The 20,936-nt window shown below is 44.7% G+C and overlaps 1 long non-coding RNA gene across 1 annotated transcript; it reads right to left on the bottom strand.

The window, feature by feature from the left end:
- Window positions 1-7,156: 7,156 nt before the first annotated feature.
- LOC118286295 lies at window positions 7,157-8,418 on the bottom strand. The gene is made up of 3 exons (XR_004785359.1): window positions 8,199-8,418; window positions 7,775-8,104; window positions 7,157-7,591 (listed from the first exon to the last, which is right to left on the bottom strand). It is a non-coding gene; the product is annotated as an uncharacterized LOC118286295 (long non-coding RNA).
- Between the last annotated feature and the right edge of the window lie 12,518 nt (window positions 8,419-20,936).

The following is a 20,936-nucleotide window of genomic DNA, read 5'->3' on the forward strand; positions in this document are numbered from 1 at the left end:
ATTTTAGAAATTGTTTTATCAATTTATAGTTGCTTATTTGAAATAAGCAAGTTCTGGTTTTCAATTTTCACGTTATTTCATATAAGTTATTTCTAATGTTATTAATAAAGCACTTAGAACTTACAGTTTTTCTCAATCGATTTGGCACATTTACTGAAACAAACAATCAATTGTCAAAACGCTAAGTACAATCCTCACACTATGTGGTACATTCAGCAGACCACTCTATGTGACCTGCAAAAGATGATCACTCAATCAAAAAATTTTTACTCATATTTCTAATGTAAATAAATCCATCAATGAATAAATCTTTGTCATCAAAACAAAAGGTTACTTTATCATTGCTTAGACCAGGACAGTCAAAATGCAAGGACATCTTGTCAAATGACAGTGTACTCTAAAAGTGTGAAGGTTAGCCACTGTAATATTGTCCAGTTGCTAACATTGTATATTTAGGCAGCTGAATAGTATTGATGTCAGGTGTGGCACACACTATACTTTCAACAAAACATTTATTGCTCATTGTATGTACACACCAGCCAACTGAAAATACATAAAGAAAGTACAGCAAAACAAGATATACAACAGCAACATTATCAGGAACTACTGTACAATATGTGCAAGAAAAAAGAAAATGTGCTGAATATTTATCAACCTAATGGGTCATCCAATCTGTCCTCTCTGTCTTGCCACAACATTTCATCGACATCACACCTGATATCCTCCCTTGCAATGCAACTTGGGAAAAATCTTATGGCATGACGCAGCCACCCCCTACAACAATCTGCTGTGATATCCTCACAACCAGCATCCATTACACAAAAATGCAGTAAGGACGTATACCTTCCATCTCCGTGCAGAGAAACTCCATCAAAAAAGGTGGGAAGGCAACAAACCATTCCCTCACTGTATTTGAACAATGGAAACTTACGTTGTCCCAAACTATAACATACGCACAACATAACTATCTAATATGTGTCGTTGGTCGCTCTATTTAACATGTAGGGATTTACACAATGAACACGTGTATAATTGCATTTGAGAATATAATAATTTAATAGCAATGAATGCAAACTATTTTGATATGCAAGGCTAACTCAGTGCATTTTGTGCCAAGGCAGAGAGTAGAATGGTCCACCTCACGTCAAACTCAATCTGACAGTTTTATTCCCCACAATAACCCCCCCCCCCCTTTTTAATAGTCATAAAAGAAATACATCCGGTCATGTTTTAACTTTTAATGTAGAGTTATAGTTTGTTTGTCCCATGACTGGAGTCTCCGAGAACTCCCCCCCTTGCTCTTCCTTTCCCCTCCCCGACGGCATCTGCACCCCGTCCTTCTTTCACAGGGCCATAAATTCCATTTTCCCCCTCTCCGACAGCATCTGCACCCCCAACCTGACAAACAACCCACATATGCCCCCTCCTTCCGCTCATAATCTTTTAAAACATTAGTCTTTCTGTAGTCTTTAAGCTGCTTGAACATGGCAAAAAGAGTTGCCACGATGATCAGTGAGACCCTGGTGACGGCCTTCAATGCTGACTGGTCTGCTCCGAAGAAACAAATGATCCATCTGTGTCGAATCCAGACACCTCCGGCCTTGTCTCTTCAAGAGGAGTGGGGTTTAGATGATGGAGGTGCGTGAGGCTATGCATTTAACTATGCCTCCAACGAACTGTGTCTGTATCAACTCGAGAAGGATGAGAAGTTGGGTTCTCTTTCAGTCAAAGCCATGCTCACAGCAACGGACTGGAGCGTGCTAACTATGGTGGGGATAAACCATTTCAAGTCAGAGTTTATCGTGCAAACTGAGGAGAAAGAGCAGTCGTCAGGAAAAGGGATCATTTGCAGCAACGTGTGGGACACCAAGAGGTCAGCTTCGATTAGATGGCACTATAGAGCGAGCAGACAACTGTCGTGGGGGAGCCAGCCCACGGATGAATTTGTATTGGAATATTTCAATACTGAATGCGAGGTATTTCAACAAGCCCTGCGTCTTCCTCTGACAGTTTGGTTGAAAATGCTGGAGGAAAAGGCAGGAAAGATTAAAGAACTAGTCTTTAATCTAGATTAAAGAGTAGTCAGACGTTGTCTGAGATTTTTTTCTGAAAAAAAAATTGTTTCCATAACTCCTCCTCCAGCATCACATCCGAAAACCTCGCCCCCTGAAACCGGCATTTCCGAAACACCAATTCATTCCTCAATTATTCTGAAAGAAGAAACAATGTCTCTCGCCCCTACCCGCCGTCATCCCCAGCCTCTCCACCCGTCTCTGAAGACGAACTGACACCACCGTCATCCCCCGCATCTACAACCGTGTCTGATGAGGAGCACGACGGCAGCGATATCGTGTGCGACTGTGGTCGCGGTCCTCATTGCGGCCCTAACCAAGAACCATCTTTCGATTCTCCACTCAGGAACCGCGAGTCCTGGCAGCAGCAGCGGCAGCGGCTGTAACCTGCGACAACAGCTTCAAAAAACTGTGAAATCTATACTGGTTCATTTGTTGAGCGAGGCTTTGCATATTTTCAGAAAGGAAAGCTGTTTTGGTTGTCAAGTGGACCACCCGAGTCAGAATCAGCACGAATGTTTGGAAAATGCCCAAGACTATCATTACATGACACACTTTCACGAGGTGAACAAACGCCTTTTGACTGATTGTTTCATTCCCGCTGTCCAGAAGACCCTAGAAGCGTATTAGATCAAAGTCTCAGACTGCAGAGTCCTCGGTCTCACTTTTCTGTACGAACTGAGATGCGATAGACGCATTGGTGAAAAAACATTGCGTCTGTTCTTCAAGCTGACCGGAGAAGTGAGAAAAATCTAGATTTTGCAGAAATCTGCAGAGTTCTGGCTGAAGGGATAAACTCGTGGGACAGTTTTTAAGAAAATCAGAGCAGCTGATAGATGAACATGCCGCTATTACTGTGTTAATTGATGTTTTGGGTAAGATTATGAAAACAAATGTACCGATGATGATGATAAAGATGATAAAATAATTAAATTTGAGCATATGATGTACCGTGTACGATGCACATGTATGACAGCCCTGAATATACCTTGGGATATGTTGGTGCAATACACAGCTTTAAGATATGAGACTAGGTCAGAAGTATTGTTAGCAGAGGTTTTTCATAAAATCATGCAGGAGATGGGAACACAACACCGTGTGTGATCTGATGACTGTGTACACTTTGTTTGTAGATGTGGTTAAACATTGCGTGCAAATAAACCACTCAATAGATGCCCTCGATGAATTGAGAAGACTCCATTATTACAGGAGGTTGACGATAGGAACCGCAGCGATGATGCTGGCTGTATGTATTTTAAAAATATGAAAAAACAAAAATGAAAAAAATAAATGTTTTTCAATAGTCGTTTGCAGTGAATTGTATGAAACTTTTTTGAATGAAATATGTTGATGAATAAAAAAAGCCTGTGTCTCATGTTTTCAGTGCTTGTTTGCGAGGGTTAGAGGAACCATGTCTGATAAACGTGTCACAGGGAGAGTCAACTTGCCTTCAAACGCTAGTCTCAGCGTATTTAAAAATAATACCAGTTCTAATTATCAGACGGATCTGGCTCAGCATGTTGATTTGGCAGGGCTGTGGGAAGTCGCCTTGACGGAGATTACATATCCCCACACCTGGTTCAACTTCCCCGAAGATGATTGCGCATTTTGAATGGAGGCGCATTTTGAATGGAGACGCAATAACGGTGAAAAACATCGTCAAAAAATTAGAGGTGGCTACTACGATGACATATCAGTTTCAGGATGAGTTGAACTCCCACGTATCCCATGTAAAGGACGTATCCTTTAAGTACAGTAATATTAAAAAGAAATTCGATTATGCGGCGACCACCAATTGCAAAATGAGATTTTTCAGCCTTTGGCCTTCCGGGTATGAAACCGTTTGAATGGTTTCAGATTAAGGCAAATTCAGCTCCAAATTCAGCTCCATACCCGCCGATATAACAGCCGGACATTATCAGCTATACTGTTACAGCGACATAGTACGCCATCAGTTGGTAGGAGACGCGTACGCTCCTCTGCTGAGAACCGTGCCTATTCAAGGCAAGTTTGGCGATATTATCACTCAGTCTTTTAGCCCAGCCTACTACCTACGAGTGGCGAAGAAACACGTAGAAAACATTCATATCGAGATTAAAACGGATCAAAACCAACCCATACACTTTACATACAGCAAGTGTAACGTACAGCTGTGTTTCAGACCGCTGCAGACAAGATGATGCATCAGGACCCTCACCCTTCGTGAGCTACTATGAGAACCAGGCTACAGGGTCTCTCCCCGGTTTTTATGGCTTACCCCTCATGTATGGGAGGGGTATAGGGTCTATATTTGCGAAACTATTCAGATTTGTATCCCCCTTTGTCAAGAGGTTTTGCAGTCACTAAGCCTCATCTTAAATCTGCTGCTAAAAACATTGCATTGGATGTAATAAGTCGTGCCGTGGGTAAATTTACCAGGGGTGACGACAACCAAGAGGGAGCCGGAGGTATAATGGTTTTGGCCAGGAGAGCAATAAAGAGACCTCCTGCTCAACGTGTATTACAGGGGGGTATTAATTGTCGTCGTGCTGATAAGAGAAAATCAGTCGCCAGAAACAGAGTTAAAGGAAGGAAGTCTTCAAGGCAGCAGCAGCAACAGGATCCAGATCGACACACATCTTTTAAGTTTTTTTTAAACATGGCTCTTTTACATCATAAATCTTCAGAATGCAGCATGGCTGAGCTGGATTTATTTTCAGCTCCGATGACGCAGTTATCTATTGAAGAAAAACAGTTTACAGAAGTTTTACCCATCTCCGCAATAACTCATTGCGGACCGATTGAATTTTTTATTCCCGGAGATGAGGATAAATATTTGGATTTAAACGACACCCTGCTGCACCTCAGTGTAAAAATTACCAACGTTGATGGTTCAGACCTGGTAGCCGATGCCCCAGTGGCTCTTATCAACTATCCTCTGAATCTTTAGCCAATGCGACGTTGTTCTAGGGGATAGATTGATATCGCAATCCAGCGGCACTCATCCTTACAGATGCATGATCGAGACGTTGCTCAACTTTTCAGAGCAGTCGTTAAAAACCCAATTCAGCGCAGGGCTTTTTTACCAAGATACGAGCTCGCTTCACCGCCAACTATAGAGAAGTTCACCTGCTGGGACCCCAAACACAAATTTCAAGTTAAAAATATTGGGTGCATCTCTGTTTCTCAAGAAGACCGCAGTCTCATCCGCTATGAGCTTAGGACATGCGGCTGCATTGCAAAAGTGCAATGCTCTTTATCCTCTATCTCGAGTAAACGTTAAAACATACTCCATCCCTGAAAATTCCCGAATATGCAATCAAGAGTATCTCTTCCTAGGTACCATGCCAAAGTACATAATTATTGCTATGGTTAATCACGAAGCGTTCACGGGAAGAAGAGATTTGTCTCCTTTTAACTTTATTCATAACGATGTTGAATACATAGCATTATGCCAGGATGGTCGTCAGATCCCTACAAAAGCGTTTCAGTCCCAGTTTAACCATGGCATCTCAGTCCGAGAGTTTTAGAACATGTTTAAGTCTACAGGACGGCACTTGAAAGACTTACCTCTGAGTATCAACAGAGAAGAATTTGAGCAGGGGTATTCACTGTTTGTTTTTAACTTAAACGCTGGAGAAGATTCTGATGCCTTATCCCCAATTTCCAACAGGAGTTTAAGACTGGAGATGAGATTCAGGGCACCGCTGCCTCATACAACCACTCTGATAGTTTACGCTTGTTACGACTCAATTTTAGAGATTGATTCTAAACGCAGTGTTGTTGGATTATTACTGATTTGATCTAAAATGAACAACCATCAGTTGGACAGTATCTTGAGACTTTTACTGGGTGACAAACTGGTTTTTCTGGAGTGTGGGCCTCGGACCAGCTACAGTGGCTGAAGCACTCCTTCAGACAGGGAACATTGGCTGGCCCTCAGTTTGGAATGTGACGGAAGCGCCACCTTTTTTGACTCGTTTGGTTTTCCTCCAGATCTCAATCACTACCCCGAAACTACAGTATATTACAATTTTTAGAGAAACGTTCAAAAAATATTACCAAAAGAAACAGCTTCAAGATGTCCTGTCTACCGTATGCGGACAGCATTGTGTTTATTACTTGTGTCATTGAGCCAGCGGCCTATCTTATGAGAATGTACTATCTATGTATCATGATGATTTGACCATTTTTATTCTTTTTCTGCAGCTCGGCGTACAAAGGTTGAAACGACGTATATATCCACACAATATTTTCAGGCAATTCTCCAAAACATTTTTTACAAAAAAAGTTTTTCCACATCCGCTAGGACCCACAATCTGACATGAAAAAGGCAGCTGCAATCAGGAGTCAAAATTAATTTCTTGTGTGAGGACTTGTGTGATATTTTATTTTGTCTTTCCTTTAATAGCCAAATGGTTAAGTTTAACCCGAGGAGAGCAAGCGTCTCTTGTCAAACACAATGCGTATCTTCTTCTGAAAGGACAAATTTTTCAGAAGAAAGCCCTTTTTATTGCATTTAATGTTGTGCTGAGGGGTTTAAAGTACAGCGTCTGTGGCGCTGTTTTGTACAAACCCCTCCACCAGCTCTTTGACGCTGTCAAAATGAATGCATTCACTGCATTTGTGCGTCTGTGTAATGCCCTTTACACATATCAAAACCCGATTGTTTTTTGTTTTGTAGGCATAACTTTTTGGCCCCGCTGCCGCAAATTCAACGATACTGTCCACTTTCAGCTCATCGGTAAGGTCCCCAAGATAATTGCCTAGTTTGAGTTGAGACTCACCCTGTGTCAAAGGACAGACCTCGATCCTGGAGCTGCTGTAGATAACTGTACAGTTAGACGACCGTAGGCAGTGGTGAATGCTGCGATAAACACGTCATCTGTCTTGTTTGGTGGGGAAATGTAACGACTACCGTGACTCCACTGAATCAGAGCCGTTCCGTTGTTGATGAAATATGTTTCATCAAATATGTTACATCCTAATCTTAAAAAGGGAGTAACAGTGGATGTTAAGTTGACGGAAGGAGGGATGGGAGACACGGTTTAGCCCAATACAATTTATTAATAATAATCAAAACAATAATGCAGATGACAGTTCTGCCAAAAAACATTAACTAAACTAAGGGCGGGCTTGCCACAAAAAGGCAGAGGCCGATCCAGTCACAATAAACACCAGTCCCTGGCAGAGCACCCCGGATTTCCTGCAGGTCCATTATCCTGGAGCTGATTAAACTCAGGTGTCCCCAATCAGCCACAGTGGCAGCAGCCTGGAGAAATTAGGAAGAGGGGGAGGGAGGAGACACACACACAGCAAAAACACATACTCCTATGTAACAACCCCCACATAAGTACAAACACCTAATGCTTTGTAACAAGGACTGTGATCCACTATGCGTACCACTGTAAGCAGATTTGTGCGTCCTACCCCCGACATAAGGCATCAGCCACCACATTATCTGCTCCTTTCTTAATCTCTAGGTTGTATCCTTGAACCAGCAGGGCCCAGCGCATCAAACGCTGGTTATGGTTATACATCTGGAAGAGAAACACAAGAGGGTTGTGGTCAGTGTAGATGGTTACAGGAGGAGAGCTAGAACCCACATACACATGAAAGTGCTGAAGAGCGAGGAGCATGGCCAGAGTCTCCTTCTAAATAGTAGAATATTTCAACTGGTGGCGTTTGAACTTTGCAGAGAAGTAGCACACTGGATAACTCACTTCACCCTCACTGTCCTGCAGCAATACAGCACCAGCCCCAGAGGCCCTCGCATCCACTTCCATGAAACGCCAAAGCTCACAGCGGGTAGTGAGAGCTGGAAAAGAGGCCCCCGCTGCAACTTCGCATCGACAGGACGGACTTGAGCATGACCAACTTGCTTCCCTAAGTAGGTAACAATGGCCTTACCAAACTCGCACTTCGGGGGAGATTGATAGGGCTTGATGTTACAGAGTATGTCTGCTGCTGCTGCGGCTATGGTTGTTGTTCTTGTTCCAGATTTAGCTGCTGGCTGGCAAATTGGTCAATCTCCCACAACTCAGACGTTGAATCTAAAAAAGAGAGAGAGAGAGAGAAGACTGGTGAATGTTTACGGTTAAGTCATTGTTAAAATATATGAAATATATAGTATAACAATATACTCACAGTCAGTGTCTAAGATGTCAAACTCTGGTAGTGTACCGAAGGTAATCATGTTATGCTCTGTAGAAAAATATGTTTGTTTTTAGACGTCTGTAAACATCAAATATCCTAAAGAAATTGAAAGTACTCACAAAAGGTTTACATACAAGCTCTCTCTCTCTCGCCATTTGGTCAAAGTTGTAAAAAGCAGATAACGTTACTTTGCAGGAAATGTGTGTGTGTGTGTGTGTGTGTGTGTGTGTGTGTGTGTTTGGGGTATGTGGGGTGTGTGTGTGGGGGTGTGCGGGCGATAGGCTGTATCAAAGAAGGGTCTGGTTCCCAGTGTCAGGAAATCCATGCTGTTTGTGATCACCCTCTGAGGAGTTTGATTGCCCTTGTCTTTCATTACGAGAACGAAACGTAGAGCTGATAAGAAGCTTTGACAATTTCATTAGTTAGGAAACACTTTAATTAATTAAACACTTTGTTGTCATTGTGTAAGGAATTTATGACGGGGACCCTGCTGCACTCCCTGGATGAAGAGGTTAAGCAGACGGGTCTTGCTGATCATCGTGGCCAACGGTGATCGCTGGGGGTGCTGTGTGTGTGTGTGTGTGTGGGGGGGGTAATGTTGAATGATAAGAGAAGAGGGTAAACTTCTCTCACTTCTCATTTCCTAAACCAATGTAGGTGAAAGCTTACAGAGTCTTGTGAAGAAGCTACTCTAACAAAGTCTGAACATGAAAACTAAACCAAAACTCATTTCCAAACACGAGTTTGGGGATCTGAGACTTTTAAATCTAGTTGTTCAGCCACTAGTTGTGTAAACATTTAGTTCTGTTTTGTCATATGTGCACGGCTCTAGCGTCTACTCTGTCTTCACACTTCAAATATGTATAGTCTTAGATTTAAAGAAGAGTACAATTAAACTGTTAAACGGATAAATTAATGAATTAACTGCTTCGTCACCGGAAGGAAGTGCATATATTGAGGGGGGAGAACATGTTGTATAGGAAGTCCTCACAGGTTGGGGTGCAGATGCACTCGGGGGTGAACCATTTGTTTTCTTCTGGGCAGAACAGTCAGCATTGAAGGCCGTCACCGGGGTCTCGCTGATCATCGTGGCTAAGGGAGATCGCCTCGCCACATCCAGTCTCCTTCGCACGCCAACAACCGCAACGGTAGTATCGACACCAACTCTTTTTGCCATGTTGAGAAAAATGTTTCAAGCAGCTTAAAGACTACAGAAAGACTAACGTTTTAAAAGATCATGAGCGGAAGGAGGGGGAATATGTGGGTTGTTTGTCAGGTTAGGGGTGCAGATGCTGTCGGAGAGAGGGATAATGGAATTTATGACCCAGTGAAAGAAGGACGGGGGTGCAGATGCCGTCGGGGAGGGGAAAGGAAGAGCAAAGGGGGGGGGGGGGTTCTCAGAGACTCCAGTCATGGGACAAACAAACTATAACTCTACATTAAAATGTTGAAACAAGATCAAAACAACAGCTGCAGTTTATGAGGGTGTCATTAAAGGCCGGAACTAGGTGCAGGTCACACAAGGTCAATACGAGGTCAATATGAATTAACTTATAAACTTACAACCGTCTGACAAATTCACAATCAGCGGTCGCGGTAGACACAAGATGGCACAAGCGCAAGAAAACTATCACGTCACCTACTCACTTTCAGTCGGTCTAAAAGTTACCAAACGGCTACAAACTATCTTTAACTATACTAAACTTACACTTTACTCACCTGTATTAAGCAGGTAAAGAGGAGCAATGAGAAAATGGCGCCTCTTGTTCTCTTCGTTGTGTGGTTTGCTGTCGTGTTGTGGTGAATTGCTGTCGTGTTGTGTGAATTGCTGTCGTGTTTGTTCTCCAAACGGATCATAAACTACTAGTACCGCTTATGAATACGTACGATCTGGACAAAGCACCAATATGGTGACAGAGACTGTTGATGCGCCTCATGAGGTTGAATGTGACAGCTGTTCATTTTCCCGGAAAACAGCTGATCGTTGCCGACACGTTATCCAGGAGTCCTTTGAGCAACGAAGCAGAGTCAGAGATGGACCAAGACATCGTGGCGTACATTTGGGCAGTGGTGACCAACAAACCAATGTCCTCTGACAAGCTCAAAGAAATTAGGGAGGCTACACAGAACGACGCTGACCTCAAGACGATCATCCGCTGCATACAAAACGGCTGGCCACGCAGGATGGTTGTGTTTCCACCCTCATCCGCATTCTACGCTGCCAGAAATCACCTGTCTGAGGCAGATGGGCTTGTGCTGTATCAGGACAGAATCGTTATTCCAGCACGGCTGAGCCAACGTCCTGAAACAAATTCATGAGGGCCACCAGGACCTGACCAAATGCCGTGAGAGAGCCAGAATGTCCGTCTGGTGGCCAGGGATCAGCAACGAATTTAAAAAGACTGTTTGGAGATGCACATTCTGTATCGAGCACAAACCACGGCAGAAAAGAGAGCCCCTCATCACCACCCCTCTGCCAGAGGGACCCTGGCAGAGGATCACAGCAGACCTGTGTGAGCTTGAAGGGAAAAATTACCTTATAGTAGTTGACTATTATTCACGCTATATTGAAATGGCTCATTTACCCTCAACATCAAGCTTTCAGGTCATTAAACGGTTCAAAGCATATTTGGCAGATGGGGAGTACCAGTGGAACTGATCAGTGACAATGCCATGAAGTTCGCATCAGCTGAGTTTAAGGACTTCAGCAAGGAGTCCCCACGCAAATGGGGCAGCTGAAAGAGCAGTGCAGACAGCCAAGCATGTCCTCAAACAGCCAGACACATAAATGGCCCTAATATGCCACAGGGCTACGCCCATCACGGCGACAGGGGCCAGTCCGGCTCAATTGATCATGCGACGGCAAATCCGCACCACGCTCCCGACACTGGAGAAGAGACTGCGAGACACTCCTATCAGTCACGACCAGGAGCAGATAAAGGACTCCAAGGCCAAAAAGGCATATGAACATTTCTGCAACTGTCTGCCCGCTTCCGGAAATGCATGCAGGACAGACTGTCAGAGTTACGCTGGATGGCGAAAAGGGTTGGACAACCCCTGCTGAGGTGGTAGGGAGATCGGCAGAGCCGCGATTGTAACTGACCTGATTGTAACTGACAAGGGTGCAGTGATGCGACGAAACAGTAGGCACCTGCAGGCTCTTCCAGAGGAGGCCACGCCCACCGACCAACACCATCATTTGGAGGAGACCATGACACAGCCAGTCAGCAGCCCATGTCCTATACCAGCTGCCAGCGAAGTTGGGATGCCTCCGGGCTGGTCAGCTCCAGAGGCCACATCAGGGTCCCCCTTGGAACCTTCATCCGGAAGGACTGTGAGATTGACTTCGAGGGGCCGTGAAGTTAGAATACCGCTCAGGTTCAGAGACTCTGTTACTGAATGAATAGTCTCAGTAAGCTCATAGTAGTTCATGTTAGTAATTCCCATGTTTAAAATGCACTTCAGTTTATTCAAGACATTTGGAAAGGACTTTTTGTTCAATTGGGACGGCAACTACCAGAGGGCAGAATAATCCCTATGTTGCTGTGGACTGAGGGCCGTCTACCCCGAAGTCCTAGGGTCTTGTTTGTGGTTCATTTAACATTCAGATTAACCCGGAAGAATGTTGCAGTTTAATGTAAATTTGTTTAATTTTCTTTAGCTGCTTATCTGTCTCAAAAGGGGGAGATGTAGCGAGATGTACGGATGTACTCGAACGCTCGAGACTACGTGGGTCGCGGGGTTGACGTGAGGTGCGGGGCCAGAAGGATACTGCGGAGTCGGGACACATGTATGATGGCTAATGGCAAATGCTAACTGTGAATAAAGCACTCCGTTAAGACCAACTCAACTGTGCGGTAAATAACGTGACAGGCGTGGTGGGGTTGGATACCCCTACTTTGGTACCTGGTGTTAGCTTTTACAGCTGCAGGGATGATTTCATCAACCTTAACTGTTGTTTGCGTTGGAGTTTTCTGAGTTGGAACTTGAATGGCTGTCGTAATTTTAATCACAATGTCTGAATTCAAGGTGTTAGACTGGTAGTAACATTATCTTCATTTGAGATAACTTCAGCTACAGGGACCTTGCTCACTTCCTGATTGTTTGGTACTTTGTAAGGGACACCATGACAGGACTTTATACTGTGCATGGTTCTCTTTTTACGACTATTACCATGGTATGGTAACGAGGTATGTTTAAGCTTAACAGACACTGCTGGCATGGCCCTGGGTTGACATGGATTGGACTGTGCGTGTTTGCATCGTACTCATCTGAATTAGAGCTCCAGGTTCCTTTCGAGGAAGACAACGTTCAGACACTCACTGTCGGATCCTTCGGTGTGTCTCCAGAGGCCCCACCATTCTCAGTCTCTCCTGCCCCACACTTCCTGGTATCATCCACAAAAGAGTGATCAGAGTGCATGACTATTTTGCTTGACATTTTCCTCTGTCTCAGTACTGCCCTGATTCTTGTTGTGCGCTTTCGTGCAGCAATTCAGATGATTCCATGGGTGCTTCCTTCGACTTGGACCGCCGTTGGTGTTGCTCTTATCACCGTGTGGGAACCTTCCTGTCTCATGTAGTAGCTCATTAGTGCAGTCGGCAAAGCATCTACACATTTAAGCTTGGTGCTCACACAGATCTTATTTAACTTTACTTTCAATATTTAATTGAAATTGGCGCGAATTCATGGCGTGTAGCAAATTCGGGATTTACAGGGCCTCCACTACCACGTTGGGCGGGCTGAGTCCCGTGACCCCCCTCCACCCATTCCGGGTTTGCCCATGATCTTGGGCAACTTCCTAGGATGTGGCCAAACTCCCAACATCCCCAACATGGCCCTGGGGGCCCTTGCCTGGGTGATGATCTCCACTGACTTCTCCCTCGAGGTTGTGCATGTGATTGGCTTACTTGCTTGTGGATAGATATTAACGACCAATGGTGGTTGGCTGGGCGGTGCAGACGGTTGTGCAACTGGTGGTTGCTCTGTTGTTGCTGGAGGCGGGGTTGATGCTGCATTAGCTGTGTCATTGAATTCAGTCTCCTCAGTCATTTGATTTGTCATCCAACCATGTCCACTGTATTGTTGTTTTCCAACCCACTTCATGTATGTCAGGGAGTCTCGTTGAGTGTCTGCCACGGTATGTAATGTCCCTGATTTCGTTTTATCAAAATTGGACATTGACCCTGATCAGTATATCTGTCTTTATTACACACATTCTCATGACAGTTGTCTATGTCCATGAGTTCAAAAACGCCATTTATCTTAGCAGTTTCTGTTAGAGATGGATATAGGCCTGCGGCGTTATGAAGTTCATGTTGTGAGGCCTGTTAAAGGGCCCATATTATGCCCCCTTTTACACAAGTTACATTGGTTTTCAGGTTTTCGCCGGCAGCAAGCCGGCAGCCGCAACAGACCGCCGGCAGCCACGAGAAAATTATGGCGTAGACGTGATCTGTTTTTCCGCAGTTCAAGGGGGGAGGTGCTGCTCAGGTTGGGGCCGTGGTCGCCCCAGTAGTAGGAGTCAACTTACGTCACTTGACGCCCGGGCTGTGAATGGCTCGTTTACAGACCGTCAGCACGATCAACCCAAACCACGAATCAACGACTCATTGTTTTCTTTTCATTCTCCGTGGGCTGGCAGACACCCCAGATAACCAAATATACGTGGAGGCAGGCTGAAAAGGTGCAAAAAGCATAATATGGCCCCTTTAAAGCATTGACACTCATATAGTGGACTATGACGGTAGTTCATATCATACTTTGCAAATGTATCTACTTAGTTATGAATATATATGAAGTATACGTTATTTCTTGCCCCTAGAGATTGTGTTAAAAAATTCAGAGATCAAATCCGTGTCGGTTTTCTTCAGTCCAACAGCGCTTCCTTAGAAACAATTCTCTTTGTCTAGTGAAATGTATTCACAAATGTATTATTAGACCCAGCCGTTAATCTTCGGGTTTGCGTCATCATACTAGATATCTTCAACATGACACTGGTCATGTATGTCATTATATTCTATAGCTTCAACAAGATACTGGTCACATTAAGGACACATCGGTGCCAGCATGATTATGTTTAGCACCAACTGCTTACAATCAGGACGCATTCTGCCTCTACATTTGCTGTTGTGTTGTGCAATTTGCTGTCGTGTTGTGGTGAATTGCTGTCGTTTTGTGTGAATTGCTTTTGTGTTGTGGTGAATTGCTGTCGTGTTGTGGTGAATTGTTGTAGTGTTGTGTGATTTGCTGTTGTGGTTTGCACTTCAGGGCTACTGTATAAACCACTAGAGAGCAGCACACAACAGAGAGAGACAACAGACTGCTCTCCCCTGGCGATTCATAAAGCAGGATCATAGAAATGGGATATGAGTAAATGCTCTACCTTTATATGACTTATTTCAAACCAGGCAGACAAAGCTCAAATATCAGTTGCAGGATTATGTTTTGGTCTAAAACTCTTTTGGTGATAATAAAATGAGAGGCTCAGCGCTCTATTTCAAGGTGAACACAGCACCTTGCCCTCGGCAGGAAGGGAGGTCATGTGGATGTGTGATATCAGCCTACACCTCTTGCTGGTTTATGGACGTAAACAGAGCTCTGTGAAAACTGAATGTCAACCAGAAGTTACATCGCACAGGTGAGATATGTATGAATGATGTGAGGTTGTCATGATCTTGTGTTCTCATTTCCTGTTTTATTTTGAATTAGTTCATTGTGTTGTTTCACTTCCTGTCCTGTGTCTTGTTTCTGGTGTCTTGTTTTTTCCTGTGTCTCCTGCCCCTGTAATTGTCTGCACCTGTTCCTAATGTGTCTCACCTGTGTTCTAATTGCCCTGCCCTCCTTGTGTGTATTTAGTCTTTGTGCTTCCCTTTGTCTGTGTTGGATCGTCTGTTTTTTCATGTTGTCTGGCCTGGTCTGTTCCTGTCTGTTCCTGCTCTTTGCCCCGGTCTGTTTCTGCATTTTTCCCCCTGGCTCCAGTGTTTGGATTGCCTTTGTTTGCTGCATTTTGTGGACACCTTTAGTTGTATGCTGGTTTTTGTTTTATTATTAAATATTCTGTTTCCCTACATCTGCATTTGGGTCCTGTTTTCTGCTCAGACATGACAGAACGATCCAACCTCAAAATGGACCCAGCAGGTGATTTTTTTTTTTATATAGATCTTTGTGAATTAATTTACACCCTGACTTGTATTCATGGACAATTTAATAAAGAGATGGAATGGGAATACAAGGAGGGGTGTCTGCGCATGGCACGCAGGGAAGTTTCCCAGAGGCCCTGGTTGAAGAGTTCGTTGCCTGGCTGGCTCAAGGACTTTTTGAATTCTCCGGACCCCCACCCAGTCTTCCAGTCTGCCTTCCAGCCAGCACCCCAGTTGGCTAGCATCAGGCCTGCTAGCATCCAGCCAGCACCCCAGTTGACTAGCATCAGGCCTGCTAGCATCCAGCCAGCCTCCCAGTGTGCCATCCAGCCAGCACCCCAGGTGGCTAGCGTCAGGCCTGCTAGCATCAGGGTTCCGAGGGTACAGCCGGTCTCCACGTCGTCAGTCGGAGGACCAATCGACACTTTCCCCGTCGGTGGTTCGGCCTACGTCTGCTCCTCCTCGTCCTCAGTTGGTAGGGGAAAGAGTGGCGTTTCAGTTGAGGAGCTTTTTGACATAATACGAGAACTCCAGGGATTTTTGGATGATTCGGCTTGAGCTAAGAACAGGCCAACAATGTCGGCAGGCCTGCGGCTTGCTTGCCTCCAGCCGTCCTCCACGTCTTCAGTCAATGGACCGATCGACACTTTCCCCGTCGGTGGTCCAGCCGAACCCCCCCTCGTCCCGAGTCGGTGGGCCGATCAACACGTCACTCGTCGGTGGTCCGGCCGACGCCTGTGCCTCGTCTCCAGTCGAAGGACCAATCGACGCGTCCGTCGTCGGTGGTCCGGCCGACGCCTGTTCTTCGTCTTCAGTCGGTGGACCGATCGACGCGTTCCTCGTCAGTGGTCTGGCCAACGCCTGCCCCTCCTCGTCTTCAGTCGGTGGACCGATCGACGCGTTCCTCGTCAGTGGTCTGGCCAACGCCTGCCCCTCCTCGTCTTCAGTCGGTGGACCGAGCGACGTCTGCCCCTCCTCGTCTGCAGTCGAAGGACTGATCGACGCGTTCCTCGTCGGTGGTCCGGCCGACGTCTGCCCTTCCTCGTCTGCAGTCGATGGACCGATCGACGCGTTCATCGTCGGCGGTCCGGCCGAGCTCTGCCCCTTTACGTCGGCAGTCGAATGACCGATCGACGCGTTCTCCGTCGGTGGTCCAGTCGACGCCTGCTCCTCGTCCCTAGTCGATGGACCTATCGACACGTCCCTCGTCGTACCTGCCTGCAAGGCCTCTTGGCCGTCCCCCAGAAATGTCGTGCGTGCCTGCAAGGCCACCGGGCCTTCCCCCAGAACTGTCGTGCCTGCCTGCAAGGCCACCGGGCCTTCCCCCAGAACTGTCGTGCCTGCCTGCAAGGCCACCGGGCCTTCCCCCAGAGCTGTCGTGCCTGCCTGCAAGGCCACCGGGCCTTCCCCCAGAGCTGTCGTGCCTGCCTGCAAGGCCACCGGGCCTTCCCCCAGAGCTGTCGTGCCTGCCTGCAAGGCCACCGGGCCTTCCCCCAGAGCTGTCGTGCCTGCCTGCAAGGCCACCGGGCCTTCCCCCAGAGCTGTCGTGCCTGCCTGCAAGGCCACCGGGCCTTCCCCCAGAGCTGTCGTGCCTGCTTGCAAGGCCACCGGGCCTTCCATCCACCCTGCTCTGTGTAGATTTTTTTTTTTGGACCGTCTGGAATTCGGTCCTTAAGAGGGGGGTTCTGTCATGATCTTGTGTTCTCATTTCCTGTTTTATTTTGAATTAGTTCATTGTGTTGTTTCACTTCCTGTCCTGTTTCTGGTGTCTTGTTTTTTCATGTCTCCTGCCCCTGTGATTGTCTGCACCTGTTCCTAATGTGTCTCACCTGTGTTCTAATTGCCCTGCCCTCCTTGTGTGTATTTAGTCTCTGTGCTTCCCTTTGTCTGTTTTGGATCGTCTGTTTTTTCATGTTGTCTGTTCCTGCTCTTTGCCCCGGTCTGTTTCTGGATTTTTCCCCCCTGGCTCCAGTGTTTGGATTGCACCTTTAGTTGTATGCTGGTTTTTGTTTTATTATTAAATATTCTGTTTCCCTACAGCTGCATTTGGGTCCTGCTTTTTGCTGAGACGTGACAGAGGTATTGTTCCTATGATCAAAGAAGCAAGATTTTTTTTTTCATCACTTTCTTAGATCAACTTTTACTTCAACATTTTAGCTTCCATTAAAACACATGAACAGGATTGTTGAGGCTGCTGGTGGAAGAAATCTTTCGTTACTGATGAGAGTTGCAATTAGGAAGTCGACACACTGTTTGCACTATTTCAGCTGAGACCAGTCTCACATACCCTTGTATGGAGAGTAACTCTGTAATAAGAGTTACAAATGCGTACAACGATTTGTGCGTAACTTTGGGTACTCACAAATGCATGTTCAAATCCACACGCGTGCACACATAACTTTACAGATCTAATGTTTGCTTATCAACTGCTTCATGTGAGTACAAATGTCTAAAAAACACTTGTGACATTGGTTGAAACCAAGGGTGTCTGTTTCCTTCACAGGCAAACAATTGCACCAGAAAGATAGGACATTTAGGTTGGCTGCCCAATAGTATAATTTGAATTGAGGTAATCCAAAGCCTCCTGATTCATTTTGGGAATTCTGGGTGACGAGTTTGAAATGTAACTGATGGGAAGTCATTGCTTGTTGTGAGTGTAACCCATGTTGAATAGACCATAACTGTAAAATAGAAAACTGCAGAGTTAGACGCACATTTGATTGATCTGCAGATTTAAGGTGACTAAGGCCAGCTAACTTGAATTTTACCTCTTTGATCAAAGAGCTCCATAAGTTGAGAAATTCTTTGAGAGAATCTGCTACGATCTGCTACGTGGTGCGGCAGTTATGAGATGCGCATTAGATTCTACCTTTTTTTTTTAAATAAAAATGTTATTGATTTTTTAAAAATAATTTACAGGGAAGACATATTAATGCAAAAAAGAAAAAACATGGCAAGATTAACATGGGTAGGTTTTGTTATTGCAGATAATAGATGTTATGATGGAGTCCAACTTCTAGAAACAATAGAGTGGAATAAACACTGGGATACCCTGAAAGAGATATGTCAATCTTGGAAGAGAGACCATCTTTATTGCATTAATGCGGCCGACCATTGAGATAAGGAGGGTATTTCAGAAATCAATATTACGTTTGAGCTGGTCGATCCTACAATTCCATTGCTCTTCAGAAGATTTCTATACGCCCATGTACCTATTATGCCCAAGGACTTGAATTGCTGTCTTGCTTTTTTAAAGGGCGTGGAGCATAAAAAGTAAAGGTCTACTTTTTCTGATAGCTGCATCAGATCACTCTTTCCCTATCCCGAAAACTCCTGAAAGTTTGATAAACCACAGTAGTGAAGAGATTGATGATTTAGGGCATGCATAAAAAAAAAACATTGTCTGCAAAAAGAGAAATGGAATATTATGTGTCATGAATTCGAATCGGGGCGATATTACAACAGGCTCTGATTTGACAGGCGAGAACTTGGAGCGTAGATAATACTTAACCAATTCTTGAAATCTTTCCAAAAGCCAAAATGATGAAGGGTGGACAGCATATATTTCCATTCGATGTAATCAAATGCCTTTTTGGCGTTTGGGGCATTTACTATGGATTCATCTTTGTGGTTGTGATACCTAACTTTGAAAAGCCGGCACAGATTAGAATGTATGTGTCGGGCTGGGACAAAACCAGTTTGGTCATGGTGAATAATAGAAGCAATGTACTTACATAGACGATTCGCCAGCACCTTGCTTAAGAACATCGTCATCTCCATTTGAAGCAAGGAGATTGGACGGTACGAGGACATTTCCAGTGGGTCCCTGCTTTCTTTAAAATCAAGGCCATATTTGCCTTGTATAGCGTAGGCCGTAGCTGAGACGTTCCATTAGAGTGTTTAAACATACGCAAGAGGTGTGGGGCAGGGGATGGGAGAAACATTTTATAAAATTAAAAGACAAAGCCATCGGGAACGTCCGCTTTACCATTTGGAAATTTAGATATGGCAGTTTTAATTTCTTCCAAAGTGATCTCAGCTTCAATCCTGTACTGCCTCTTTAATTTAGGGTGTTGGCTGTTTCCCAAGAACTTATTCATGATTTGAGTGTCAGTGAGACTGCTCTTAGATTGGTACAAATCCTCATAAAATTGGAAGACACATTCCATAGACTCTTCATTGACTGCACAGTCATCTCCTTTCACAGGACTGACAAAGGAAAAGAGACAGGTTCTTGGGAACCTGTTTATTTTTGTGGAATTTATTTTATTAATCTGTGTTCACCATTGATATTTGAGATTTGACAATATTCTAGGTAAGTTTTGAATTGCAGAAAAAGTGGTTGGTTTATGACCAAAAATCTCATTGTGGGTCACACCTTGTTTATAGTTACATTTATTGATTTTTTTCCTGAATTCAAACGTTTTTTTAACGTCTCCTTTGCTCTTGCTGCGCCAAACTAACTGTTCATTGTCATTTCTCCAGTGGGTGAACTCCAAATCTCAGATGTGCTGTTCCATGTGGTTATTTATCTTTAGATATAGAAATCTGTAGCACTCAGTGTCTACTAAAGTAAACCAGAGCTGAGGCAGGTTACAGAAACTTGGAGAAGCCAGCCAGCAGAAAGTTGAGTGTTGCTGAGTAGCAAAGTAAAACAACTAAATCAATACAGAGAAGGGTAACACTAAAGCTAAATGTTAATTGTCAGTTTTCATATTGAACTGGAGGAATTATAATTAACAAATACGCTAATAATGTTCTCTTCTCACTTCAGGTAAAATAAGAACAAAACCTACAGCTTTGAAAATGTGCATCTTTACTGTCTCAGAACACAAAACATCATTGGAAAAAGCTGAACACTGAAATAATACTATTATCTCACACTCATGCAATCACCTATGAGTGTGAGTGAGAGGTGGGGGGCCGGGCTGCCACTCAATCACGTGTCACAAGGTGACTACGATCCCTGCCAAAGAGCTAAAACTTGTGAGGGCTAGCTTTAGCAAGGATCTTAACGTGGCCGCGGGTGGCTGGACCACCGTTACACATGCACAGCAAAACAACGAGCGTCGGGGGAGAGAAGCGGAGTTGGCTGCAGTAGTGAATGTTTGGTGCCGGTTGCAGTCTGTCTTAATATATTACAGTGCCTCAAGTTAAAGAGAAGTCATTCTATTATGGAGTTAGAATTGGTTCATTAATTCAGCGCACTAAAAAATGAATCACGTGCGATGTATGTGATTTCACGAAGATATTTAACATCGGAAGCAGATTTAAATCCCTTGAGGCTCAAGAGGATCAGCTTCCACTCGCCTGTGGAGTTCTTTCTACGCACGTGGGGAAATTTTTGATACTATAGTGGCAGATCCGCTGGAATTTGGCAAATAGGCAAATATCCTGCTCACATACTAGAATTTCTAGCATTAAAATGGGGCGTCACTACCAAGTTTAATGATTACCTCATGGCACCGACTTCACCGTTGTTACAGACAGTAATCCACTGACCTATATCTTGACCTCCACCAAGTTGGATGCTACTAGCTACCGATGGTTTTCAGCTCTATAAAAATACTCATTCAAGATCCAGTCG

The sequence above is a fragment of the Scophthalmus maximus genome, chromosome 15 (assembly GCF_022379125.1).
Source record: "Scophthalmus maximus strain ysfricsl-2021 chromosome 15, ASM2237912v1, whole genome shotgun sequence".
Lineage (NCBI taxonomy): Eukaryota > Metazoa > Chordata > Actinopteri > Pleuronectiformes > Scophthalmidae > Scophthalmus > Scophthalmus maximus.